At 36.8% G+C, this 27799-nt stretch overlaps 1 protein-coding gene across 2 annotated transcripts in view; it reads right to left on the bottom strand.

Annotated features, from left to right (window-relative positions):
• Positions 1-27799, bottom strand: part of GALNT3 (polypeptide N-acetylgalactosaminyltransferase 3) — a 120173-nt gene that overhangs the window by 71109 nt on the left and 21265 nt on the right. Inside the window, exon 2 of one of the 2 annotated variants that reach the window (XM_074399560.1) lies at positions 27302-27442. The gene's annotated coding sequence lies outside the window, so the exon portion shown is untranslated. Of the gene's footprint in view, positions 1-24158; positions 25148-27301; positions 27443-27799 lie in introns of those variants that run through there. The other variant, XM_074399561.1, reaches the window with a different exon arrangement.

Raw genomic sequence — 27799 nt, 5'->3', positions numbered from 1 at the left:
GCCTTAGTGAACAATTTCATTTGCATTCCTGTGTATCTTTAAGCTGAGTACAAACTAAGAAAAACTGTTTCTGTAGAATACACTGTAAAATTACTTTAATTTCCCTATCAAAGGTCAAAACACCAGAGAGCCTGTTGCTCTTAACATCAGCTCCTCTGAGTAATATTTCTCTTTGCTCTGGAACACAATTAGCTCTTGGGAAAAAGAGGCCAACTTTTCAGTTTCTGTCTTTCATGATTTATTTCTGTCTTCCCCTCTGCTTCAGTGCAGGTCAGTCACACACACAGATAAGCATTATGCCCAGAATAAAACTGGCTCTGTTTATCTGGACTAATAAATGAATGAAACCAGTTATTTTCATTCGCTTGGCCTGGAAGGAAACCAAACTAATTTCCACAGACCTTAAATTGGACCTAATCCAAGCTACTTGTCCTCACTAATAAGAGCAATAACAATTAGTATAAAAGTAAAAATTTTACAAAGATAATCCATATTTACTCTTGGGCTATGAAATTGCATAAAACTAGTAACTAACATGAGGCACTCTGAAAGCTCTGAGAAATATGCTTCATTTCCATTTCAATTAGTTTGAGCCTTGCAGGTGAATGCAACCTTTTTTAGGTTTTAGATGTTCCAGTTTCTCTCTGGTTAATTTTTCTAATCAAGTTATGCTAACTGCCGCTGATAAGCAGAAAATATGTGTACAGTATGGTCCAAGCTTTTGCACTTTTGTCTTACTTAAGAAACTTTAAACTCACATGTGTATTCCTAGGGTTTCTGACAAGTTGGCATGCTTTATTTCACAATGTGCTCGTGGAGCAGTGAGATTTTGACTTCCATTGTGCACATGTAATAAAATGTTCTCATTAGTGATATTCACTCAGTGTATGAAAGCAGTTACGGCCTCTGCCCAAAAGGCATTGCTGTTTTCATTTAAGATTTATGGTTGGCCTTTTAATTATACTCCCAATACTGCCCCTAAATATATCCCCATGGAAAAATATATAAAATTGTTTAACTTAATTATTATCTTGCTCAAAGATCAGGGCAGTATCTTGGAGTTGCTTCCAAGACTATTGCTTTATGATTTGAAAGCCGTTTAGCAATTTTCCCAAATAACTAATTCAGATAAGAATAGAATAAACTCTTTATTGAAAGGATTTGTAGAGAACTTAAAGAGTAATTAATTTTCCATAATACATATTTTTAATAAAAATAACTTATTCTTTCTTTCTGGTTAAAAAATGCCTAACTGTAGCAAAACAAAACAGCAGAATTCATAAAAAAAAATTTTAAACCCAATGAAACCCACCGTATTTCTAGGTACCCAAAGAATACTGCTATGAAAATTTTCATGTACGTCCTTTCAGACATCTATATGGATAGACATCAGGCATACACATTTTTTAAAGACAAATGGGGAGGGAGTTCAGGACTAGCCCCAAATATGTCCCTTTGGCATACTGATTATTTTGATTTAAAGACACTTGGTGCTAAGTGTGGTGGCTCACACCTTTAATCCCAGCACTTTGGGAGGCCAAGACAGGTGACAACTTGAGGTCAGAGTGTGAGACCAGCCTGACTAACATGGTGGAACCCCATCTCTACCAAAAAATAAAAAAATAAAAAATACAAAAACTAGCCGGGAGTGGTGGTGCTCACCTGTAGTCCCAGCTCCTAGAGAGGCTAAGGCTGGAAAATCCCTTGAACCCAGAAGGTGGAGGCTCCAGTGAGCTAAGATTATGCCACTGCACTCCAGCCTGGGTGACAGAGTGAGACCCTGTCTACAAAAAAACCAAAACAAAAGAAGACGGAGACAGCAGGTATAAGAAGGCCTTTATGAGCGGGAGCAGTGGTTCACCGTGTAATTCCAGGACATTGGGAGGCCGAGGCAGGTGGATCACGAGGTCAGGAGATTGAGACCATCCTGGCCAACACAGTCAAACCCCATTTCTACTAAAATACAAAAAATTAGCCAGGTGTGGTGGTTTACACCTGTAGTTCCAGCTACACAGGTGGCTGAGGCAGGAGAATCACTTGAACCCAGGAGGAAGGGGTTACAGTGAGCGGAGATCACACCACTGCACTCCAGCCTTATGACGGAGTGAGACACTAACTCAGAAAGAAGGGAGCTTTCTGACTGCTCCTTTTATATTTAAAAACAAAACAAACAGGCCATAAAATTTTTTATGAGACAGTTGCCTTTCCTGTATCAAAAAATGGAGAACATCCTTATCACCAGACACTGGGAATCAACACTAAAATTAATCTGTATACACAAATTTACTAAAATAACTCTTCCTGTCCATTAGTTTTGCCCATTTTCTCTTTTAGTCACTTCCCCACAATTAGCTGACCCTAGCCCAAGCCACTTTGTCTTGTCATTTCTTCACAAATGTATCATTTATTTGTCCAAAAGGTACACATGCTTCCTGCTCTGGTCACTTCTTCACGGTTTCATTTTCTTGTGAGGAGTCCCATGTACATGTAGAATTCTAATAAAACATACGTACTTTTCTCCCATTAATCTATCTTATGTCTATTTGACTTTTAGGTCCAGTCAGAGACCCCAAGAAGGTAGAAGACACATTTTATTTCCTCTATAATATCACACTCTTAAAATTAACAATATACTCTTTAAAATATATAAATATAGGAAGATGATTAGAGAGAGATCTCCAACTCACCACTTAAAATACTGCATGGTATTAAATTCTATTGTGCATATTTTCCAATCCACTATTGATGAACATTTAAGGAATTTCAATTCAATTTTAAATAACACTCTAGCAAACAGCAATGTATGTTTCTCTGATTGTCTCTTTAGGTTTTGTTCCCAAAGGTTACTGACTATGGATATTTAAACTATTTAAAATGTATTCTCAACTCACCCCTCAACAATGTCAAAACCCATGGTTTTAATATCCTTAAAGGGTAGTTTCTGCTTTACATAAAGTTTACTTGGAAGGAAACTTTAGGGTAAAGGAAGTGATTAGGAAAGATAGAAGATTAAGAGATGAGGATGATACTGGATATATTTCTTAAGAAAAAGTCTATGAGAAGATAGAAAAATGAGTATATCTTAGAGATGCTGAAACACCTAACAATAAACAAGGTATGTGTTACATGAAGTCAAGCACCAAGCCAAAGAAGATGCTGAGAGAACAATCTTGTGAATCTACAAGTTAACTGTAGGAGAGAAACCCAGAAGTTTTAGTATGAATGAGCTAGAATGTTACTGTTTTACTCAGGAGACTGGAAAGATAATAAGAGACATTGTTGAAATCTATTTTCAAATACAATGTTAATCATGCTTTCAGTAGGCTGTAAAAACAAGTCTCCCTTTTCCTACTGTAGTTAAAAAAATGCATTGTCCTTCCCCCACCTCACACTTCTCCTTGGACCAGAACCTTCTTGTTTAGATCGGGTTAACAAATATCTTTAGGAGATACTACATTTAGAAAAGGAAGTTATTGTTTTGAAATATTTCCAAAATGAATAAAGATTATTATACTTCTACATTTAAATCTAAATGTGTCTGTTAAATGGATAAAACCATATATAGGTCTTTAATTTCGCAAAACTAGCCCATGGCAAACCCATGAAATAGAAAAATATATAATTTTGAATACGACTGTCCAATCATCCCCACGCTTTCTCTGGTGCCCAACTTTTCTAGCTGACAGTGCTACACCTCAGCTGAAGCCTTTTTTCCTCTCATTCAGCTCTGTCCCTGCAGACAGTACTTCCAGGTGGGGCCCCAAGGACCAAATTTACCTCACCCTATACCCTCTGAACGCTTTAGTCTTTAACTTTGTTTTCTCACCCTATACCCTCTGAACGCTTTAGTCTTTAACTTTGTTTTCTCATGGCAATTCTAAATAATCCTCTTTTAAGTGATAACTATTTTGAAAATTAATGACTGACAGTAGACCAGTGTTTTACTACTCCTGGTAACAAGAGCAACTTAAAAGTGTCCTTCAATGCTTCAGTGGAAAGAAATCTGTTCCATAAAGGGAATTCAGACTTCTTGCAACAGGATGTTTTCTGTTAAATCCATAGTCATACCGAGCGGGGCAACAGCTCTTAGTTTCTAGTCACAATCATAAATACTGGTAGGAGATACTGATACATGTTATTTCATTGGAGCTTCAAGTCTATTTAATTTTTAATTTTATTAGAGCAACACATAGGTGCGTGCTTTTATAAAGTAAAATAGCACTTAAGAAAGCTTTTAATAAAAAAGTAGCTTGCCTGCTACATTACCCTACTTCAGAAGCAGGATCTTCAACACTTGATTTGTTTCTATATACTTCCGAATTTCTAAACTACTTGCTCCCTTTCTTGACTTTTCAATTTTAGATGTTATTATGGAATAATTTCCCTGCATGAGAAATGAAGATTAAGCAGTCTGATGCACATTTATCATAACACACTGCAAATGCATGTCCCTCCTTCCATCTTCTTACTCTACAGCAGCCTTTGGGGTTAAATTAATATTTAGTCTTTCCATTGATGTCCCTGTGCCTATCACTCACAGATGAATGACTCCATGTTTTGTAATTTACATTTCTTTTCTCGCATTACTTTTCATTTTTCCCAGACTTTAAAGTAGCCATGCCCTATTTTGTTTTCTTTGTTTCCTGTGTGCCTATCATTCACACACTCTCAAATTTTCTGATATTGCTGCTTCACTCTCAGTGAAATCAGACACATAGGTGAACTATCAGTGGTACTTCTCCTTTCATGGAGACGGTCTTCCTGGGGCTGGCTGTCCTTCTGCTTCTCTGGCCTACTGCGGATACTCCATTACTGCTAACTGTATTGCTTCATTCAAACAATACAGTACAATATTTAGTGAAGAGCAGTCTTGACATGTGATTTGAAGACATAACTTTATTTTCATTTTGATTATTTTTCCTATGTTTCAAATAAGGTTCATTGTGTGAATGAGGAATAACTAGGAAAGAGCAAACATAGCTGTGTTTTGCCCATGATATAGACACAGATTCCTAAGACTCTCTCTCTAGAAGAATTCTTCTGGAGATTTCTTAGTTCATCCTACTCTCAAGTCTTTACCAAAGATGATTTTGTAGCCTGAACTGCTGTGGTTCTAGAAATTTCATCTGCCTTTTCTAAGTATTCCCATTCTTTCTAATTTTTAATCAGCCTTGTGTGTAGTTTCGATTTCACGTCCCCGTTTTTTATTTACCCTCTTATTTTAAAGAAGCAAATAGTTCAGCAGCCTCTTGAGAAGAAGGACTTGAGGTAAATATATTGAGGTACTGCATGTCAAAAATATCTTTATTCTGTTCTCATACTTGATTGTGCTTGGCACAGTACCAAATTGAAGTTGGAAATCATTTTCCCTCTGAATGTCAAAGGCAGTGCTCTGACTGGAACCGGGCACATGCTGCTGTTGAGAGGTTCGGTGGAATCTGATCCAGATTCTGATTCCTTGTAATGAGAACTGATTTTTCTCTCTGGGAGACTTCTAAGATCTTTTCTTTATCTCTGGCTTTCTAATAGTAAGCCTTGCTTGATGTGGGTCTGTCTTAATTGTGTTAGGTTCGTAATCAGCCTTTTCAATCTGATAATGTGTCCTTCAGTGCCAAAAATGTTTATTCTATGATTTCTTTGATAATGGTATCCCCTCTGTTATAGCTCTTCCCTGTTTGTGGAACTCCTATTAATCCATTTATGCCTAGTGTTCCATTATTGGAATGTTAAACTTGTAGGAGTTATCTATATCTTACTGTCAAGGTCATCGCCAAGGTCTGATTTTTCACACACAAAAAAACTGCAACCTCCTGCATAAATAGGTTAATTGAATGTAAAACCTCTGATCCTCTGATTCTTGTCTTTTCTATACTGTTTTTCATCTCTTGATTTTTTTTTTTTTTTTTTTTTTTTTAGTTTCTGAAAGATTTTTTCAGATTTTGTGAGTATTTATTTGTTTGTTTTTTTGAGAAGGAGTCTCACTTTGTTTCCCAAGCTGGAGTATAGTGGCATTATCTCAGCTCACTGCACCTGCCACCTCCCGGGTTCAAGTGATTCTCCTGTCTCAGCCTCCAGAGTAGCTGGGATTACAGGGGCATGCCAACAAGCCCAGCTAATTTCTTTTGTATTTTTAGTAGAGATGGGATTTCACCATGTTAGTCAGGCTAGTCTCGAACTCCTGATCTCGTGATCTACCTGCCTCAGCCTCCCAAAGTGCTGGGATTACAGACATGAGGCACCACGCCCAGCCCAAATTTTGTGTTTAAATTCTTCTGTTTTTATTAGTGTTCTGTATTTTAAAAATATTTTTAAAGCTTTTAAAATTTTTATTTCTTTCAGATAGCATTCTATTCTTTTTCCTGGGTGCAAAATCTACTTTTCTTTCTGAGGATGTTGCTTACAGAAGCTTTTCCTGTTACTCCATTAATGGTTTCTAGTATATAGTGTACTGGCTGGAAATTTAGACTCTACAGTCAGCTTAAATGCCAATCAGTACTGCCACTAACTATGCCTATGACCTTGGGCAAGTTATTTAACCTCTGCTCATCAGCTGTCTCAGTAAAAGAGAAACAATAAGAGTACACAATAATGCATGGCGATATTGTGAGAGAGCAAAATGTACCCAGCACTCAGAACAGTAACTGGAAAAGAAGACTTTGTATGACATTATATCTATTTCTTCCAAGATCTCTTCTTTCCTGTTTTGTTTTAGTCTTTACAATTTGTGTTAGAGTTTTCTCAAAGACCCGTTGATCCTTAGCTGTGTGTTCATGTCTAATAAGGAGGAAATAAGAAGTGGATTGGAAACTCTCTGTGTGTCTTGAACCCCTGAAGAGCCATGTGGGAATGTAACACTCCACAGCTGCAGTGCTGGAAAGACCACATGATAGAGAGTGGTGATCAAGGAGCACCACATGTTGCAATCACTGCCTGTAGCCATATGAGACACCCCAATAAGAACTGCCTCGCTGAATCCAGTCAACACCCCAAATCATGAGAAGTCACAATAAGAAGTGATTGCTGCTGATTTGTCCCACTAAGTCATGTAACAATAGACAAATGATGCAAAGAAGAATAGGCCCTAGAATGAGCAACAGCTCCCCCTAGTATCAGATCTTGTGACTTGTAAGTTTCCCTTAGTCGGCTAGGAAGAGCCTCTCAAGCTCTTGTCTTTTAAATTCTACTACAGTATCCTTGTTTGATTATCTATGGACATTTTAAAGTGTTAACCTTTCCTTGAAGTTTAAGACAAGTCACACAATCACAGCTGAGGGTGGGTCATAGTTCAGGAGAAGATGCCCCTGTAAGACATAGTAATCCCTTGTTTTCATAGTGTCAAGATAACACATAAAGATAAATTACCTATGACAAATACAATATAACTGTCACTTGTATTAATAACCCTCTTTTTCTCTTTATACCTCATCAGTCCCCTCACTTGTTTAAATACATTCCTATGCCAGAAACAGAATTTCATAAAACAGATTACTTTGCAAATTCAAAAGTATCTCAAATTTAGGAAAAAGAAAGTGAAATGAGAGAGCCATTGAAGCCTTCTCCAAAGCTAAAACAGTCCTTTGAAACTAGATGCTCATAAATGTTATGGCTTGATTTATAGAAGCAGATAATTCAGTATTAAATGAGGTGCATCATGATTGCTAAGAGTATATATTTTTAAACTGTAGCAATAGCTATTACACTGTGAAGAGGGATTTTGGATTTTGAACATCCTCTCAAGTGAAGAGACGTTGTTTACATTTCACTGCTCACTTTATTTCTGCCACTGAGAATGAGATTAGACTTCCTCCAAAGAAGTCATTGCTACAAGGAAGAGTAAAAGCAGAGAGTAGTCAAGGTGATCTCACAGGGGAGAAGGTAACTAAGCACCCAAATTGAAACACCTAAATTTAAACAGCTGTAAAACATATGACCAACCATTCAAAATGTAATTGTCGAATTTGGCTACACTTACTGAACATTTTACTCTGCATTTGTTTGAAATGTTTTGAAACTCTAAGTTTAGGTTGAACATCATATTGGGTTAGTAGGGGAAATTTTGCCTATTCTGATTTTTTAAGTTACAGTGAACTATGGGAAGCTGGTAAGTTGCCTGGAAGATATTGACTGAAACTATGATCTGTTAGTCACTTACTTACTAATTGGTTATGGGAGATGCATGGCTAGGCCTACTGCACTGAAGACTTCAAATTACAAACACCACACACCTTGACCCTTAGCAGTCAAGTGCTGCATGTAGTAATATGCAGAGGAGGAAAATCCATCCTTTAAGTGATCTCTATTCAAAGAAAAAAAGCTTTCTACCTTTCAAAATCTAGCATTGTCAAAAATAATGCAGCTTCTGTTTTAATAGATCACCTTTTTGTGAAGTGGGCTTCAGCACACTCTGGTCCAGGCAGTTGTGGAACACAACAGTGGTTCTCAAACTTAAACATGCATCAGAAGCACCTGGAAGGCTGGATGAGCCACAGATTTCTAAGCCCCACCCTTACAGCTTTGGATTGATTGAGTACATCTAGAATAAAGCCTGAGAATTTATACTTCAAATAAGGCTCCAGGTAATGCTAATGCCGCTGTCCCAAGGCCTGCAGTTTGAAATATCCTGGAAAAGTGCTGTCATAATCATCGTTATGAGGACTATAAATGCTGTGTGTTTTCACATGCACACACGCAAATGCAAAAACCAGCAGTTTTAGGAGGAACCATTTGCATTCTCTGGCAGTTTACATGTGTTTCCATGAAAAATGAGATAAAGTAAAATAAAATAAAAATAAGCACAAGCTCACTCAGAGATGATAAAACCCCAAACTAGATTGGTGGTTGAGAAATATGATATTAATGGCCTTCATAGTGAAGGCATTGTCGTCGTTAAGCACTCTGCTCTCATTACCTCTTTTGGCCCTTATAACTGCTGTGATGGATATGTCTGTAACACCTCTCGATATTTGAGGAAACTGATGCTTAAAGAGACTAAGAAATAGATTCAACAGCCATCCTGATTTCCCCAGGACTGAGAGGTTTCCCAGGTTGTAGGATTTTCACTCTTAACACCAGACTTCTGGGCAAACCAGGATGGTTGGTCACTCTACGCAGCAGAAGGTCTCTTGGTCACTAACTGGTTATGGTAAAAGCATGGCTAGACCTACTGCACTAAAGGTTTGAAAACAACTCCACATGGCAGCAAGCATTTATTTCTGTGTTATAGGGTATCTTATGTTTTTAAGACAGGGTCTTGTTCTGTCACCCAGACTGGAGTGCAGTGATGCACCCATAGCTCACTGCAGGCTCGAAGTCCTGGGCTCAAAGGATCCTCCCACCTGAGCCTCCCAAGTAGCTAGGATAACAGGTGCCTGCCACCATGCCTGGCTAATTTTTTAATATTTAAAATTTTATATTTTGGGGTCTCACTATGTTTCCAGAGTGATCTGAAACTCCTGGACTCAGACAATCCTATTTCCTCAGCTTCCCAAAGAGCTGGGATTACAGGTATGAGTTGCCATACCCAGTCTTATAGGATATTTTTCTTTGTACCGACTTAGATATTCAACCCCCTCTACCCATCCTTGCAGCTGAGAGATACTCACTCTATATGATCTGCTAAACCATCCAAATGTGAACATACCCTCATGTCCCTCTGAGGCTGAAATGGCAGCATTCACAATGTATCTGATATAAAATCCCACTTTTATGACAGAGAAAGCTAAAGCTCAGAGAGGTTAAAGTAGTTAACCAAGGTACCATTTAACTTGACTTCTGTAAATCACATTGAGACTTAAAGGAACAAATTGTTTTCCCTTTAAATTAGAAATCCTTAATACCTGGATTAGGTTCAAAGCACAAACCGTCAAGGATAAATTTCAAGAAGAGATGTATTTCAAGTTGGTGGTACTGAATGATAAAAATACATAATCTGTAATGGGTGTTTGCAAGTAATTAATTCAGCTGTATAAGGCAAGAAAACAAACAGGATGGCTGAAGCTCAGAAGATGCATTAAGCATAGATAAGTAAATTAGTAATCTGTAAGACATCAATACAAATAAGGTAAGTGGAGCATATGCGTGTGAAAATAGAAATGGTTGAAAGGACCAAGTGACTTTATTCATGATATACTCATTATATATGTAACATGAGTGCTGCTAAACACGTTACACAAAGTTTATAATGTAACGTGGTAAGTACTCAGAAGAGGAGATCTTAAACTATATATGAAAGGGAAGGTTTCTAGAAGAGGTGATACCTAAACCAAATTCTAAAGGCTCAGACAAGATGAGGGCAGGTTGGGGAGGGGCATTCAGATGGAAACAACCATAGGTGGTTGGGTATATGGATGGATAGACGGTAAGAAATCACCGTAGGTTGATTCTATGAAAATGATTAAAGTCAAAATGAAAGCACAGTCTAAAAAGTACCCAGGATGGAACTCAAGGAGCTTACAGACTGCCAAGGAAAGAGGTAAGGCGATATATAGCCTTTGACTTACTTATATTTCAAAGAACTCAAAGCACGTATTAATGTCTTCAGTAATAATAGACCCAGGTTGGGCCCTGGGAATAGGTATAGATTTGGACTTATCATGTTAAAAGATATTAACGTCCAGAAATTCTATTACCATATTATCATAAATGTATTTACTTAGAAACCTAAGAGGTTTTCTTTTAATACTAATACAGCAACTGAAAAGGGTAAAATTTGACATGCATCTGTTTAAGAGAAAATGTTATCATCTATCATCGTCATTGTCATCATTGTTATCTTTACTACTTAAGTAAATCTACATTGTATTCAATAATCACCACACACTATCTTACTTAGTATGTAATACCATAAATTATTATATAATATACTATACTAATACTATAATGCAGGCACAGTAGTCCCCCACTAATCCATGGGAGATAAGTTCCAAGACCTTGTGGATAGCTGAAACCTAGAAAAGCACCAAACCTGATGGCCACCAATTGGAATACACTTCTGTTCATGTCTTCCACTCACAAGTTTAATAACTTTTCCATCTAACCAAGCACTTAGCATGCACTGTGGCTGTAATTTCTGCGATTTGTGATGTGACAACAAAACTGGCACAGATTTCTTTTTCCTTCTTCACAATTTCACAGATAAAACATCTTCGCAATCTCAGCATATGATCTTTTTTCCTTCCTGAAGTTGATAACTTTTATCTTTTCACTTAAAGGAAGCAACTGATGGCTTCTTTCTGGCATATTCAAATTGCAAGTATCCCTCCTCTTGCACTTTGGAGCCACTATTAAGTAAAATAAAGGTTACTTGAGTGCAAGCACTGGGCTGCCAGGACAGTCAATCTGATAACCAAGATGGATACTAAGTGACTAATAGGCAAGAAGTGTGTACAGATTGCAGGCTCTGGACAAAGGAAGGATTCATGTCTCAGGTACGACAGAGCAGGACAGCACAAGATTTCATCAGCTTATTTAGAAGGGAGCAAAATTTTAAACTTATGAACTGTTTATTTTGGAATTTTTCATTTAATATTTTCAGGTTGACTGGGGCTAACTGAAACTGCAGAAAGTGAAACTGTAGATCAGGGGAGACTACTCTTCACTAAACAGACTTTAATTAAAAATGAGGCTCTCAAAGTTGAAGTTTTTACAGTCAACAAGTAGCAAAGTTGGCCTAAGAATCCTAATGTATCTGACTCCAAAACAATAAGGTTTGTATCTGGAGTCAGATATACTAGGGGTCTTAGGCCAGCTCTGATACTTCTTGATTGTATAAACATTATCAAAAATACATTCTGATAATAAATTTAACAATTAAGTTTTAACAATTAGACTTTAGTTAGCATAACTCAAGTCAGTACAAATTTCAACAAAGCTTATAGTACCAGGAGTCGTTCCAAGTGCTTTTCATGATTATGTAACACTTTTTTATTCTTCCATACCCATGAGAAAGAAGCAAGACTCATAATCTGAGTGCCAACCCTGCCCACAATGTTCAGTAGACAAAAATTTCCTTTGATACTCAAAATTGCCTGGTGCAGTCTCACCTACCACCAATATCACTGTGAGGATTTATTTAGCAGCTTCATGATCTATGCATTCTTCCCCACCAACATGAAAGGCTAAATAGCAAAATAACAAAGTTAACCTTTCTCCAGAGTAATGTATATATCATTGAGAGATGCAGTCTATCAAAGGAATATATGCCATTGATGACAGAATTTTAATCACTGACAAATATCCTTAGGATAGATTTTTTTTTTTTTTTTTAGATCAGGGAAGGAAGATAGAGATAGAATTAGAGATAGGATGTCAGGGGGTATGGTAGACAGTAGCTTGGGGAAAAGCAAATCTTCTCTTGCCACAGGTCCCTGACTTTATTTGTAATGGCTCTATCTCTGGATCACAAGCACTGGTAAAAAGAAAAAAGAAAAAAAAAATCATTAATGAGTTCAAATTGCTGTAAGTGACAAAATAGAAAGTTATTAGTCTTTAGCTACACATACATATGTGTGTGATATCAATACACTGCTGTAAACACTACATGGCATGTTATGAATTTATCACTAAAAACATTATACATAAATTGGAACAATCATCTGTATCGCCAGGTAAGATCTATCTGTCAAAACAAGGGGTCTATAGCGCCAAAAAATGGAGTGGGAGGATTTTATGGCATACCAGGACAGGCACTCATGATTTAGGGTCCACTTCCCATAACACAACCAAATTCAGTTGAGCAGTTAAAACCAAGATCCAGCAGCTTCCAGGGCCACTTCTATTTAGAGTACCAGGAAAAATGCTTCTGCTGTTCACTCACCTGCAAAGAACTGAAAGACATTCTCCAGCTCACAGGAAATGCATTTCTTTCCAACCTGAAGAATTAAGAGTGGGGTAGTCATTCTCCCTACTTTTTATTTTCTTTCTTATATCTTGGTTGAAAGTGTGGGAAAATCAAGGTGTGCTAAAGATATTTTGAGTTCTAATCCTCGGTTAAAATTGTCTGCTCTAGAGAATGGAAATGAAATGAAATGTAATAAGAGCTTTAGAATGAAACCTCTTATGCAAAAACTTTTCATCACACCAACTGGTTGTTCTTTCTGAGATTGGCCTGAAATTAAACGAATCTTTAAAAACAGAACTTCATAGCAATCTCTAGGATGAGAAAACCTGGATTCATTCATTCATTCACATTTTTATTCTTTCAACAATATCCACCAAATGACCTAGATGGTGCTGCATGTCTTCCCGTTGAGCATTGAAGCAGAAAACAAGTGGGAGCCAAAGCTGGACAATTAAATGCCTGACATTGAGAAAATGGAAACCTGAAATGCAGATGGGGCTTCATTTTTGTCTCCTGTTAATGTTTTTAGAAACCTTGATTACCTCCCCATAACTGAATTCCCAATAAAGGCATGGAAAGTTCATTGTGCAATGGCCAGGGAATTCCTGGGTCACTTGCACCTCTTGAAGAAGCGATTAGGGATGGGGGTCGCTGTGTTCCCCAGTAACTGTAGTAAAGAGCTGGGAAGTCAAGAACCCAGTCATTTTCTGAGCTTTTGTTCCCTCAGATTTCAAATAGGCATTAAAAAAAAACAAAACAAAACCCATCTCACAAAGAATTAAAGACGTAACGTCCACAAAGAACCTGATCATTACATGTGAAATAACACATCCAAAATTGCTAAGTCAGGAACTTGAACCAAAGACCTACTGGTTCAATTTGCAAGAGAACTAAATAGACATTTGAGAGGGTCGGACAACATTTTTTCTATTAAAGGAGAACTTGATTTGTTTTTCTCTGGATGCCTGACCACTCGGGGCTCATGTGATGTGCTCTGAGAAATGGTATCATGGCAGTAAAAGATTGTGGCCTTCTTCAAAGAGTCATGCCTTACAGAGCCTCCTTAGTGTTTCACCTGGGCAAAAAGAAAAACAGAACTTCACAGAGAATTAAAGTCTCTCTTTCTTTCTTTGACAAAGATATTTTGCAAGATTCATCATACAGTTCCACAAGTATTAGTCATTGAAGGCTCCAAAGCACAGACTGAAGAACAGAAAAACCTGCTGATACAAGTCTCTTCTCAGGAATGGCTTGGACTGACCAGGCTGGCTCTTCTGCCCAGTTTGGCCACTGGATTGCAAAGACAAAGTTTTAAACTTGAATTTAGGTCATGGGTAACCTTAAGTCCATTGTAGAACCCTATTGTTTTGACAAACTTGAGATATGAATTTTGTGTACTTGTCTATTTTATCTAATAAGAGAGAGATGGCAAACTCCATAAGAACAAAAATTGCGTTAAGTGTGGCACATTGTAGATGCTCAAGAACATATTCACTGCATGAATAAATAAATAAGGGCAACAAAGGCCTGCAAAATAGTTTGTGTGATTATTTTTTGGAAAGTTTTAATGATGAAGGGTGTGGTAAAAATTAAACAGAGTAATAAGAAATGAAGCCACTAATTCATTATGTTATTAAACATAATTTGAAAAGAAAGCCAATACACCCAGAAAAGCAGAGCCTGAGAAACTGCAGAGAAATGGAACAGAAGCCTGCTTTATCTCTGGACTTAGTGTTGAGACAATGTTTCCTCATTTTGTAAACCCGTTTTTCTATTAGTTGCAGTGAAAAGTGTAATTGATTCAAGATAAATGCATTTACTTCTAGTGGGGCATATCCTTTCCAATAACCACAAGGCATTAGTTGCTTCCCCTAGACACTCCTTTCTCTATTGGAAGATCTGAGAAACCAAATTAGTCACAGGAAATTTCTCTGCCCCAACTCCTCCCTCCCTTCCTGAGGGTGGAATTCTTTTAAAGGGAATGAGATGAATTTTCAGAGAGCTTGAGCTAAATTTCTAGAAATCCTGTTGAAGCATTATAACCCAGAAACAAAGTCCCCTCTCCAGTGACTGGGAGATTCAAGACATGAGAAATTTTTTTCTTCTTGAACAATGATAAAGAACCTCTGCCCTTGTCTCATCCTTTGCTTGTCTTTGTATAGACCATCATTGTTTAAAAATTATGTATCATATGAGCCTCACATACAAACTACATACATATAGTTTAAATATTTCTACTAGCTACATTTAAAAAGTAAAAAGAAATAGGTGAAAATAAGGTTAATATTATGTTTAATTTAACCCAATATATCTAAAATATCACTTCAACATGCAATTATCTTAAAAACTATTGAGTTACTTAACATTGTTACTTTTGTACAATGTCTTCAAAATCCTGTGTGTATTTTACACTTAGGGCACATCACAATTTAGACCAATCACATTTCAAGTGCTCAATAAACAGCACAGTTGTAGCCACACAAAAATTTCCTCTACTTCTGTTACAGCATAAAACTCTTAAACACATAGCATTTAGCATCTAATTAATTATGTAACAGCATTATATTGTTATTGCAATCATCATTAAACTGGTGTCATTTCATCCTCCTATCTGATTTAATGTAATCTTACATGAAACAGTTTCTTATATTGAGATTTAAGCAGGTCTTGATGAGTATAGAGATGTCATTCCTCTTTATGCAAAGATTTCCTTATTATTCTTTGCTGAATGTCACTTTACAGCTATCACATGGAAATATTATAATTTACCCTAGAAAATTCTAGTTTTTAGCTATGTATTAACCAAAAGCACATATGTAAGGGATGCCTGCTTATTTCTTGTAAGCCCACTAGCTGATGCAGCAAATAGGTACTCAGATCAAAAGCAAAACTTTGCTAGTTGGAGTTTTGTTTAAAAAGTGTCTTGTATACGATTCGCTGAATTCTAACTATCTTAGGAAATAGATTAAGAGTATAAGAGATAGTCTACTATGGTGGAAAGAGCATAAACTTCAGAGTCAAACAAACCTATCCCTGTCACTTACTAGCTATGTAACACTGGATATATGCATTAGCTTCTCACTTGTAAAATGAGAATCATACTATATTATGTCAGGAACTCCTAGTTTTATCCTAATATCCATTCTCCCCTTCTTCGTCAGTAAATAACCCACAAAAGTTAGCTAGACACAGATGCCCAGAAAAAAAGTCCATGTTTTCAGCCCTTGCCTTCGGCTAGATGTGTTTATGTGGTTAAATTCTGGACACGGAGATAAAAATAAAAGTGGTGTCTGTAACTTCCAAGAAGTATCCTTTTAAAAAGGAGGGAGAATGTCATTTTCTTCCTTATGGCTGGAATTCAGACATGCTGGGTGGAGCTAGAGAAGTCATCTTGAACCATGAAATGTAAACTGGGTTAAGAAGAGCAGAACAAGAGCAGAGCCCTGGCCATGAAATCACTACCAAAGCCCTATACCTTTTACCCAGGATTTTTGAGAAGAAAGAAATGCATTTCTTTCTTTCTCTGTTTCTTTTTTATTGAGCCATTGTTGTTACTTATTTTCTCTGACTTGCTGCTGAACCCAATACATGCTTAATCTGTAGGATCTTTTTGAAGATTAAATGGGATGGCATGTGCAGCACACTTTGTACAGTGTATGGCACCTGAGATTGAAGGTGCTTAATATAGGACTGTTTTATACAAAACTTAGCTGGGTGTGGTGGTGACTGCCTGTAGTTCCAGCTACTCCGGAAGCTGAGACAGGAGAATTGCTTGAACCTACGAGGCAGAGGTTGCAGTGAGCCGAGATCGTGTCACTGCACTCCACCCTGGGTGACAGAGTGAGACTCCATCTCAAAACGAAAATATATATATATATATGTGTATATATATATATATATATATATATATATATATATGTGTGTGTGTGTGTGTGTGTGTGTGTGTATACACACACACACACATATATGTCTGTTTTTATTACTGGCATAAAGTATATTCTTAAAAGGGTCACTGGAAATGTCAGATGAAAACTGTAAGTGAGCTTGCTTTTTAATCTGTAAATCTGAGAATCACTATAAATGTTGGTCATAATTATCATCATTACCATTAATTTATTACAAGGAACTGGCTAACTGTCAGCATGCTCTACTAGGATCAATCTATATTTAGGTCAATTAAAAAATAGATAGAGACAGATTTCTTTACTTTTGTTAGGTTTACCTAACTTTAGCCAATTATGAATGTTTATAGGCCTGTCATTACATCGATGTTTCAGAGCTTAGATAAAAGCTCTGAATACTACCCACTCACTTGGGATCATTTGGGAGTATAAAGAAAATGCTTAGAAGTTGATGAGGTTATGACATATTTTATTCATTTACTTTTACCTTAAAAAGTTTTCTATTACAAAAATCAATATAGTGTTTGTAGTTAAAATAAATTATAAGAACATGAGTAAAATGAAAGACAAAGTTCACCCCCTTCCTTCTCTCTTCCATTCCATTCTTGAGAATTAACCACATTACAATGTAACCAATTAATCTTTGTATGTAAATACCATTTTTATATAATGGTACATACACATGTATAATATACATTTTCTATTTCCAAATTATAAAAAAGGATCATTTTTTGCAGAAAGTTCAAAGTTGCTGAAAAGAGAATCTTTTGCAACAGCTTTTTTGTTCTGTTCATTTCCCAATTTAAAATATCTCCTGGGCATCTTTCCATGTAAATACATATTCATCAATCCCATTTTTAACACCATATAAGGAGTCATTTAAACAGTTTTACTAATTAATTATTAGAAAACTATTTGTAAAATAAAGGAGACTGCCCTTAAAATAAAACAGCAACTTAGCTAGGTGGCAACTTGGCATTGTGAAGATTTAATTAGGTAATTAAGAAAAATGCTTAGCAAAAGTTTGGCAGATTGTAAATGATTGATAAATAAATATTAGCCATTATGATATTGATGATAATGATGGTTACAGATGACTATCTCTCTATGCTCACTCCCAGTAAATTTGTATTGTCAGAGAAGTGGTTTCTTTTATTTAATTGCCCAATGTATATATAATATTCCCCATCTCATATCTTCATTTTAAGAACCTACTTGGCTGTGTTATATGGTGGAGGTGGGTGCCATGTTCTGGAAGGACTGTTAGACTCAAGTTGGTTCTTTTCAGAATCTGTCCAGCCCATGGCTACCTAGTACAGTGCCAAAATTGAACAAAAAAATTCAATCCATCCATCTGTCAGCTAGTGAGGCAGCAAAGAAGGTATTTAGCTTCTAGGGCATTTAAAAGCCTAAATCAATTCTATCTAAAAGAAAGACATCTACTGGGTGGGACTCACCTCCTCTGAGCCTTTGAGACCAGTGGGGATTTAAACAGGTATAAATAATGACTCTTGAATAGCCACCAGGCAGCCAGTGGTGCAGCCTACTCTCTGGAGATGAATCACAGGCTGCACCGTGGGTAGTAACAAGTCCCAAAGAGAAGGGAAGAGAGGTGTCTGGGATCCCAGAAAGAGCAAGAAATGCAGTCTGTCAGCTCCGCAGCAGAGGAGGGACTGTGACAGGAGCCCTCACCAAGAAGGGGTGAATGATAAATCTACCTTGATAGACAGTGGCCGGTGCCTTGTAAAGCTGATCATTTCGTTGTCCCCAAAACATCTTAAGTGTAATTATACCAGAGCCTGAAAAAAGACTGGGTAAAGAGGAAACTAAAATAGATTTTTTAAAATGCAAACACACAATTCTGCCTACAAAAATGCTAGGTGCCAAGGAAAATATTGTCAAAATCCAACAGCAGCTCTTCCTAAACTGCAGTGTTCAGAATTCATATGTATATAAGGTTGGTAGTGACCATGGACAAATCATTGCCTCCACCTCTGCCAGAACATCTCTCATTTCTCATGAAGTCGGAACTTTAAATGTCACAACTAGATCAGAAATAACAGTGATCTCAGAATTATTATGTACGTCTTTTTCTGCTCTGCATGGGAGCATCTGGGGGGCCTACAATCCCTCACAGCTCTTGAAAAGCCCAGTGCCTTGGAGAAGGGATGCCTTTCAGGGGTGCGTCTGCGAGGAGGTGGCACCTTTTGATAACTCACACGAATGCCTTGCTAGTAGGGGGAGGCCTTAACTTGGCTGGCCAAGAGACCTGGGTTTGGATCCCAGCTAAAGTGTCTTCCAAGAGCACTGTTCCTGTTAACACAACATGCCATTCTCACCCCTACAGACTCATAGATTTACGGAGTTTTGAACTAGTTTAATGCCTTAGAAATGACCAATTCCCATCCATTTTGTAGATGAGGGACCTGAAGCACAGAGAAGTGAGATAGTTTCAATATTTGTCCCCACCCCAATCGCATGTTGAATTATAATCCTCAGTGTTAGAGGTGGAGCCCGGTGGGAGGTATTTGGATCACGGCAGCAGATTCCTCGTGAATGTCTTGGACCATCCCCTTGGTGATAAGCGAGCTCTGATTAACACTGAGATCGCGCGGTTTAAAAGTGTGTGGCACCTCCCTCCCACCTCAACTCTCTTTCTTTTGCACCTTCTTTCTCCTTGTGAAGTGCCTGCTCCCCCTTGACTTCGTTTTAGGACAGGGTCTCCCTCTGTCACTTAGGCTGGAATGCAATAGCTCAATCACAGCTCACCGGAGCCTTGACCTCCCAGGCTCAAGCAATTCTACCACCTCAGCCTCCCAAGTAGATGAGACCATAGGCATGTACCACCATGCCCAGGTGATTTTTGCCATGTTTCTCAGGCTGGTCTCTAAATTTTGTGCACAGTGATCTGCCCCCTCTTGGCCTCTTGAAATACTGGGATTACAGACATGAGCCACCACAAATGGGGGCCTTGCCTTCTGCCATGGTTGGAAGCTTCCTGAGGCCTCCCCAGAAGCAGATGCTGCTATTCTTCTTGCACAGCTTGAAGAACTGTGAGCCAATCAAACCTCTTATTTTGTAAATTACCCAGTCTCAGATATTTCTTCACAGCAGTGCAAGAACAGCCTAATACAAAAAGTAAAAAGTTTGCCCAAGTTTAAATAGCTAATAATTTTTTTAATTAAATGATATTACAATATAATCTTCATTAGGTTTCCTTATAGATTTTTTTTTTTACTAATGCATTAGAACTTTATGTACTTATTGATTGAGGTTTAAGCTACAATTTTAAGCAGGGATATGAAAATAAAGTCAATTCTTTCTTGCTCTTTAGATCATAAATGTTTAGTCCTTAATACAGATTTCCACATTCTACCACTTCACTACTATACTACGTTTTTAACCATAATTTTGAGGTCACTTCCTCTGAGAAGTCTTTTTTTCCCCTCCAGAATGGGTTGGATTTCCTCCCTGGCCGGGTAGCACAACCTTCACTTTGGGCTTTCTCTGTGATCCTGTTGTGACAATATCTTGGGATTGTCTATATAATTTTGGTTCTATGTTAACTTATAAGCTCTGTGAAGATTAACACTGACTGGGCATTTTGTTTTTCATCATTGTATCGCCAGTACTTAAAATAGTGTTTGGAAATATAAAAGGGAATAAATAAGCATTTGCAGAAAGGAAGAAGAAGGAAGGAAGCAGAGATGGAGGGAGGGACTCATATAGAAACTGATATGAAAAATGAAATAGCAAATGAATGTTAAGGAAAAAGAATTAAAAGCAGATTAAATGTAAATAATTGAAGAGTTACCTAATTTACAAATTCTAAGATTTCTAAGTAAGTATGACAGAGCATAATCCTTTTCAGCAGAGTCTCCTGCTTTTGCTTTGGTCTACTTGCAGATGGTGGTGTTTTAGTCATGTGGCAGAAATGTTCCAAGATTCCTGCCTCCTGGTGTTCACACCTTTGGGAAATACCTCCCTGTTGAATGTGGCCAGAAGCTCTTGTGACTTGCTTCTAATCAATGGAATATGGCAAAGGTCATCAGGTGTCACTCTGTGATTATGTTACATTTATATAAGATTCTGTTTTGCTAGCAGACTGCTCTAGAGACTCTCCTTACTGGCTTGATGAAGTTACAGTAGCAGCTGTGTTAGGAAAGCCTGTGTGATGAGGAACCACAGTGGCCTTTGAGCACTGAGGGTGGCCTCTACGAGCTGAGGGTAACCGCCGGTCAACACCCAGCAAGAAGCCAGAGTCCTCAGTCCCACAACTGCAAGGAATTGAATTCTGTCAACAATCTGAATGAGCTTGAAAGCAGATTCCTCCTTAGTTAAGCATCCAGATAAGAATACAGCCCAGTTGACACCCTGCTTAAAGACTGTTGAGATCATAAGTAAAGGACTCAACTAAGCCATGCCCAGTCTCCTGACTCAGAAAGGGTGAGATAATAAAAGTGTTTTGTTTTAAGATAATAAATTTGGGGGTCATTTATTAAACAGCCAAAAAATAAGTAAAACAAAGTGTTTGGTTATCTTTATAATATTTTTAAAGCTATCAAAATACTGAAAAGAAAGGCAATGAAGAAATTAAGGAAGGAAGATAGAGAAAAAGAAGAAAGAGCTAGCCGTGGCTCAAGCCTGTAATCCCAGCACTTTGGGAGGCCGAGGCGGGTGGATCACGAGGTCGAGAGATCGAGACCATCCTGGTCAACATGGTGAAACCCCGTCTCTACTAAAAATACAAAAAACTAGCTGGGCATGGTGGCGCGTGCCTGTAATCCCAGCTACTCAGGAGGCTGAGGAAGGAGAATTGCCTGAACCCAGGAGGCGGAGGTTGCGGTGAGCCGAGATCGCGCCATTGCACTCCAGCCTGGGTAACAAGAGCGAAACTCCGTCTCAAAAAAAAAAAAAAAAAAAAAAAAAAAAAAAAAAAAGAAGAAAGAGCGAAAGAAGAAAAAGAAAAGAAAGAGAAAGAATGAAAGGAAAGAAAGGCAATAAAAAGAAAGTCAAAAAAAGAGAAGACGAATGAAGAAAGGAAGAGAGATGGAAAAAAGAAAGAGAGAAAGGGAGGGAGAAAGAAAAGATGGAAGAAATTTGGCCTTAGTTAAATTGTATGGATTTTTTTTAGGTTTAATTTGGTGATTTTCAGATTTGTACAGAAAACATCTGAAAAAAATTATAAGATTTTAAGAAAATGACAAACATCAGCAATTTACCAGGCCTGCAAGGGAATATAAGAAATGTGATAACCCATCAACACTAAGGAGGCAAATTTCTGTGAGTGAATTCTGAATACATAGGTCTGGACAAGATCTTAAGAAGACAGGTGGTCTATATGCATCTTCGGGTAAGGCTTTTCCTAAATTCTTCCAAACAATGATGATAATGATGATGACATCAATACTGTGAGCATTTATTTATGAGTTCCTCATGTATATCAGACAGAATAGGAAGAAAATAATTTTTAGGGAACACCTGATTGTCCATGTAGTGTACTGCAAACTTTATATGTCATCTTATGGAAAATAGCAAGACCTCACAATAAACCACAATTATTATTTCCCCCATTTTACACACAAACACACACACACACACACACACACACACGTACACACATAGCCAGCCAGAGACACACAAAGAGAAAGTACCTGACTCTAATTCACCCAGCAATTAAGTTGTAAAATTATTATTCAAACCAGTATTTAATAGTCCTCAGTATTTGAAAAATTTCCTAAGCAATCTAATTTCCAACATCTATGCTATCTTCTTAGCCAAAAGATGCTAGATAGGTAACCATCCTAATTTTTCCAATGATTTTACATTAAAAAAAAACTGAATATGCTTATCTTTAATCATAGGGTAAGATAAGGTAAAACAAATTTAAATATTGGGAAATGCTTTGAAAACACAATTAGTGGAAGAGAACTTCAAATGGTTAACAATGTTTGGTAAAATGGTCACCCTCACTAACAACCAGAAAAATACAAATTAAAATGAGATACCCCTTTTACCCATCAGGTTTGTAAAAATTAGAATTTTCAATAATACTAGGTGTTGGGACAGTGAGCCTTGGGAGGCTTGGTACAAGGTTAGTGGGAATCTAGAACTGATGAGGTCAGTTAGCAATGTTTGGAGAAATTTGTGGGTGTACCCCAGACCCAGCGCTAGGGTCTCTCATGTATTTTGTGGGAGCTGAAAGCTGGTGTCAAACAAGTTCTATTATTAGGGAACAGATAAATAAAATGTATTCCATGCACACTACGGAATAACATGCAGTGGTTAGTAGCAATTAATTATTATGTATAGCATCTTTTTTTTTTTTTTTTTTTTTTTGAAACGGAGTTTCAAACGGAGTTTCACTCTTGTTGCCCAGGCTGGAGTGCAATGGCGCGATCTCGGCTCACCGCAACCTCCGCCTCCTGGGTTCAGGCAATTCTCCTGCTTCAGCCTCCCGAGTAGCTGGGATTACAGGCACGTGCCACCATGCCCAGCTAATTTTCAGTATTTTTAGTAGAGACGGGGTTTCACCATGTTGACCAGGATGGTCTCAATCTCTTGACCTCGTGATCCACCCGCCTCGGCCTCCCAAAGTGCTGGGATTACAGGCGTGAGCCACCGCGCCCGGCCAGCATCATTTTAAAAACATCATGTTGAGTGAATAAAAAGTATCGCAGAGAATAAAATCTATTGCACAACACCACTTACCTAAATTAAAACATGCATGCACATAATGAGTTTATATATTTTTCAAGATATTTATATATTCAATGGCATATATCAAACTTATTAGAATGGCTGCTTGTTGGGGAAGGGGAAATGGAAATAAGGTCAGGAATGAATTGAAAAATATTATGAAGGAAAAGAAGAGAGAGGCCTAACCAGACAGCTAATGATTGAACATTTTTAACTACGGAGCGTGACTAACTCATCTCTCAGCACTTGAGATATCCCCAAAGACAACTAAAAATGCTGTGGAATTAAGCTCTATTGTTATTGGCTAAAGAGCTTATGCTGACCTTGGATATTTGAATTTACAAAAGTATGTACCCAACATTTTATTGGGAACGGAAGCCACATCAAGAAAATGCAGTCTGAAATGTATTGAAAATTCAAACACTGTATTGAAAATATATTCTGGAGCCCTGTAAAGTGTCTGCAAGGAGCAGAGGAAAACTTTTTCTAAAGATAAAATAATTAATTTCTTAGATTTGCTCTTGGAGAAAACACAATGGCAAATGTTTTGGCCAGTGTTAGAACTTGTTCGTTAGTCTTATCTTAAAGAAAGACAATTTGTTTAACAAAATCATAGCCTTTGAGCAGAAAGGTCTCATGGCAGATCGTTACTCTATGTATAAATAGCAAAAAGAGTCTTTCGGCTTGAATTCAACTGTCAAGCCCTCTCATTCACTCACCAGTCAAGGTCTGTGGGACCTGCACACATAGGTTCCTGTGGACACCTCACTTTACAGGGCAGAATGCACCAATGGAATTGTTCTTCTGTTCTGGTCAACCTGGTTTCAGAAAGAAGGAAGTACTAGGAAAATCTAACATATCCTTCTCCAAATAATCACACACTTTTAATATTTTTAGACATAGGCTCCAGAATGTATTTTCAATCCAGTGTTTTAGGAAGTTAGAAATAATATACTAATAACTAAGTAAACTAAAAAAATGAAAGCAAGCAACACAAAACAGAAAATCTAAAATAAACATCCTTACCCTGAATACTATATTGACCCTTGGCTACAAATTTGAGATAATATGTCCTACAATAAATGTTATAATTTGGTTGAAAGTGATTTTGTTCATTTTGATAAGAGAGATGAAGGATAAAGAAAAAATTGGGTGAATAATAAATAAAAAGTGTAGATAAACTTCATTTATCTATACTTTTTGAGAATTATGGTTTATTTTATGTGACTCATCACTTAACCTGATGACTATTTTTTGTTAGTTTACTTCCCTTTTAAAAAAAATCTAAATGTTTTCCGTAGAATTATTTATTGTTTGCAATGAGGAGGAATTAACTATATACTTTTGGTATAGAATCTCCAAGTATCCATAACAATTAATGTGATGTAACTCAGTAATGTCTGCAAGGGTCACTGGAATGTGAGGACTTGGCATGATGCAAATAGCCCTGAACTTCCACACGTTTACAAATCCAATTTGCCTTTTCTTGGTATATTTTCTCTCTGTTGTCTGTTTTCTTTTACTTTTTTTTCCATGATTTTTTTTTTTTTTTAGCTGTTATACCCTCCCTTGGCCATTCTCATGCCTACCATTGTCATATCCTTTCCTGTGTGTGCATGTGTGTGTGTATGCATGTGCAGTATTTTATGTATATATAATATATATGTTTATATACATATATAAAAGCAGATATATTATATAAAATATTATATATTTTATATATATAAAAGTCCATGAGTTTTGTAACAACCATGTAGAGAAGTTACTTACTTGCTGTTTACTTTAGGGTATGTGTACCAACCTCAAATATCAAGGGGAATTTCTAAAAGCTTTGTAGTACCCAGAGTAGGGAATCCTTTCTGTTCAAAATTATTTTAAATAAGCTGTCAAGGTTTTTATTTGGATTTCTCTGTCTACTAATAGATACATCCATTCCATTTAGGGTTCATAGTTCATTTCATTCTACAAGGTTATCAACCAAAAGCAACAAATAGAATATTAATAGTACCTATTTTATTTTGTAGCTCCTGAATTTTACCAGTAAGTTAAAATAAGCATTTTTTCATTTCTCTTCTGCTAACTCCAAAATATTCAGAGGCTAACACAATCTGAATCTTATTTAGTTCTTGTTACAGCAACAGCAAAATTTAGCATTGGAAGGTACAAACATTTCTTCGTCTGAAGAGGTATGAATAACTTTCTAGCCTTTTTTCTCATTAGAATGCTACTCTCTGGTTACAAAGAGTAAACCTAATGAATGGGGCTATGTCTTCAAACTTAGCAGTAGAATTGTAACAAAATTACTGTAACCGCCTTTTTGACAGAAGTCCTCTGAAGCTGGGCTATTAATATAACCAACAGTACCTAAAGTGTGACCAGCTAACAGAGCCTTTCAAACACCAAATACTATCCCCTAATCTTAGTCAATATTCTATAGATAGCACATCATCTTTTCCCTTCCCTTAATCCTTAAAATAGCCTTAACTGGCAAATATTGTTTTTACTTAAACTCATTTTTAATAATAATAATAATAAAAACACTTGGTCCCATCTGGTCACCATAAAAGAAGATACATCTGGCTATCCAAGCTGTTTACACAAGTTCAGTGGCAAAACCAGTTCTCAATTGGCCTATATTCTCCCAATTTAACAGCCTCCCAGCAGCTACCATCATGCCTTTTTTCAGAAGTGCAATTGTTAAAGAAAGATTGGGTGGTCTGGGCTCTGCACCAAGGAATACACCAACAATTTCATCAAATGACCCTCAGAACAGCTTGAATGTCACATGAATGATTTTCAACATGTAAGCATAGAAGATACACAAGGATAGCAACATTTAAGAGCCCTAAAAAGCATGAACTGTGATATGCTGGGCTCCTGCTGTCACACATAATCCAATAATGTCTTAAATCAATATTAAAACAAATATTTTTTCAAGGGTTCACAGGTTATTTTCATGAAGAGAATTTTAAAAATGAGAAAATTATCTTCTAATTCGTGCCTGTATTTCTTTAGTATTATTAAGTAATAGCGTACTCTCAACCCTGATGTCGTACTAAGAAAATATTTCTGTGTAAATCTAACATGTTCATGATACTCTCAAGCCACAAATAATGTTATATCACAAATTTACATGTAATAGATGGTTTTTACCAAAAGAATTCTATTCCTTAAAGTGACAAATCTTTAATTCCATTTCTGAATAGTAACATTCAGATAAAGATAACCAACAAGTGATAGGTGGCAATTTTCAATGAAGAAAACTATTGAAAATAATCAAGTTTACCATTAGTGGCAGAAATAAAATAATCTACTCTTGATGTATTCCGTGATATTATAAAAACTTTCCTTTTCAATGATGGTAAATGTAAAAAGAAATATATGCATACATAAAATGTTTCTTCTGATATACATATACATATACATATAAATTAGAAAAAATATAATGGTAACTACATTTTTAATGTAATTTTTACCTAGATTTAAGAATGTCCAGTGGAAAGGTACTTTTAAAGTATAATACAACAATAATGAAAACATCTACAATTCATGAGATTTAAGAATATCATTCTTATACTTTCACCTTTAAGGTCAGAAGTAAATCCATGTTAAAATAATTCCTTTTGTAATTTGTCTCAAATTAGCAGTTTACTTGTGAGATTAACTTATCTGCAACTTCCCTTTAATATTCTAGGACTTCAAAGTTCTTCCTGAGTTTAAAAAATATTTCTGTTTTCTTCCCCTTGGTGCATAGGAGGAGTTGTTTTAAAAAAACAAAGCAAACACCTGTCAAATGTGAATGGGCATTTGTTAAGCATTATATTGGTTTAAATCAGGAGGAGATGGAGGAGAAAATACTCACAAAAAGATAATTGTCATCCAGACTCTTCAATTAGTTACATTTTCTTTCTTTTTTCCTTCTTAGTGAATGAGAGGCAAATACATCTTTGGCATTCCCAGTGACTCTGAAGTATAAACTCCATCAGATCATCTAGATGCACAACTGTTGGACAACATTATAATAAAGGCAGTAAGTAAGTTTGTTCAAAAGACCAGCCGAAATGCCTGAGGTTTTGTCAGTGGCCATGGTTGAAGCTCATCATGATTTGGACAGTACAGCCGAAGCCTCAAAGACTTATGCACAGAGCAACAATGAAGATATTGTATAATCAACTAGGATTACAGAGGAAAAAGCACAAAGTGCTTTCAGTCCATAAAATAAGTGATTATCACGAGGCAAGAGAAGTGACTGTTGGATTTAAAAGGCATTCAGATAGAGAGAGTGAAATATATATATATATATATATATATATATATATATATATATATATAATGTCACCACCCTACCCCCAGAAGATGT

Source organism: Saimiri boliviensis, chromosome 5, assembly GCF_048565385.1.
Source record: "Saimiri boliviensis isolate mSaiBol1 chromosome 5, mSaiBol1.pri, whole genome shotgun sequence".
NCBI lineage: Eukaryota > Metazoa > Chordata > Mammalia > Primates > Cebidae > Saimiri > Saimiri boliviensis.
The sequence above is the reverse complement of the archived record's forward strand: the minus strand, read 5'-3'. Positions and strand labels throughout refer to the sequence as shown.